Source organism: Crocuta crocuta, unplaced genomic scaffold (genome assembly GCF_008692635.1).
Source record: "Crocuta crocuta isolate KB4526 unplaced genomic scaffold, BGI_CrCroc_1.0 scaffold369, whole genome shotgun sequence".
NCBI lineage: Eukaryota > Metazoa > Chordata > Mammalia > Carnivora > Hyaenidae > Crocuta > Crocuta crocuta.
This window is the reverse complement of record NW_027529441.1, coordinates 1314787-1317201: the sequence shown is the minus strand read 5'-3', so window position 1 is coordinate 1317201 and position 2415 is coordinate 1314787.

Sequence of the window (2415 nt, the reverse complement as noted above, 5' to 3'; positions counted from 1 at the left end):
TGGAAATGGATCCGTCCCCAGTCAATCTTGGAGGGAATCTTGGGTTTTGGACCCAGCTGATACCTTGACTGAAGCCTTGTGAAAAACCCTTAAGAAGACCATTCTATTTGTAAAAATTTTTAAAGTATTATTTATTTCTGTGAGAGAGACAGCATGAGCAGGGGAGGGTCAGAGAGAGGAGGAGACACAGAATCTGAAACAGGCTCCAGGCTCTGAGCTGGCTGTCAGCACAGAGCCCAAGGCGGGGCTCGAACCCACAAACTGCGAGATCATGACCTGAACCGAAGTTGGACACTTAACCCACTGAGCCACCCAGGTGCCCCAGCAGAAGACCATTCTAAATCATGCCTGGAACAGAGACCAACAAAAATATGAAAATAATTGTGATTTTTTAAGATGTTAAGTTTGTGGTAACAGTAACAGATAAACTATTATAGATGCCAACCCCCAAATTATCAGAGTTGTAAGCAACTTTATAACCATGACCCATGGGGTAAAGATAAGCATTGAATAAAAAGAAAAAATATATATCTTCCAAAGAAAAATGGAATTGTAAAATGTACCAAATGAAAAGTTTATAACTAAAAATATCAGAAGTTAAAAAAAAAAAAGTCTTTAGATGGGATCACGAGCAGAACTGAGATATCAGAGGAAAGAGTCAGAGAATATGATGATAAGTCAAGAGAAATTATTGAATGCAAAAAAATAGTTTAAAAATATGAACAAAAAGCTTCAGGAATTTGTGGGACCTACCAAAATTTCTAGCATTTCATGACACTGGAATCTCAAATAGAGGAAGAATGTAGATTGGCACAGAAATCATATTTAAAGAAATAATGGTTGAAATTTTCTCAAATTTGGTTAAATTCTCAAATTTACAGAATCAAAAAGTTGTAAATCCCAATGAGGATAAACTAAAATATATATACATATGACTATATGTAACTGAACCAAAGTGAGTTTCACTCCTTGGTGAGTTAGAAACTGCATCAGGCTGACATGTCACACAAAGAAACTTATTTGCAGAAAATAAGGAAATCATGGAAAATGGCTTCTGAAGCCAAGACTCCCCTAGAGAGGGTGGATAGATTCCTTTCCTTTAGGGTTACAGTGGATATTTAGATAGGAAAGCCTTGTCCTATTTGTAGAGATGGGCATAGGTTGCACATGCACATTAAGGAAACAGTCCCATACATACATTGTATGTTATGTAAATTAGACCAAGGCTCCTTCCTGGACAGAGATTTTAGTATTATGAGGAAGTAAAGAGGATTGTAGGTCATTCTCAGAGGTCATTCCATGGCCCATCTGCGAAGGCACAGTCAGGTTAGCTCAACCAGTGTCAGTGGTCTGAGCAGGCAGGAGATTTTGTTAAGGCTCTTAGACCACCTGGGAGTCGTTTCATGTTTCATTTGTCTGAGTTAAATGGAAAGCCAGATAGAAGAGTTTAGGGGAATATGGAAGACAAACGTTAGTGAGTACAAGCAGGTGGGCAGTAAAGGCAAGATCTTGGGGCAAATATACATCATAATCAAGCTTATGATAACCAAAAAAGAGAGAAATTCTTGAAAACAGCTGGAGATAAACAATATATGACATATAGGAAATGATGATTCAAATTACTATGGATTTTTTTCTTTTTTGGTCAGAAACAAGAGTCCAAAGACAGTGGAAAATATTCCTAACATACTAATAGAAAAGAATCCAAAATTCTATACTTAACGATATGCTTTAGGAACAAAAGTGAAATAAACACTTTCTCAGATGAAGGAGAAATAAGAAAATTGATGCCCAGGAGATTTTTTTCTAAAAGATATGTTAAAGGAAATTTTCCAGCTAAAAGAAAATAATACTAAAGGGATACTTGGAACTTCAGAAATAAAGGGAAATCAATAGAAAATTTTATACACTTGGGTAAATGAAATAGATTACTCTTTCCCTCTTAAATTCTTTGAAATATTAATAACTACTATGAGCAAAACATTATAATACTGAATGAGAGGGTTTGAAGGTATATTGATATAGTATATATAATGAATGCAGTAAGAGGAGGCAGTGGTAAAGAGACATTTAAGTTTGTAAGGCTTATACCTTTTGGTTAAAGTAGCAAAATATAAACCCTGAGAATACTCTGAAATATTAGTTATACATATTTCATTCCCAAAATTAACCACTAAAAAATATAGAGATATAGCCAAAAAGTCACTAGACAAATTAAAATCTAATATTAAAAATACTTAAATAATATAAAGTGGGCAGTGAAATGAAACTGAGAAATGGAAACAGAAATAAATGGTAAAATGGTAGCAATAATCCCCATGGTAACAATAATTAAATAATATGTGAATATTCAAGTAATCAATTAAAACACAGGGATTGTCAAATTGGCTAAGATTAGACTGTCAATGGCTAAAA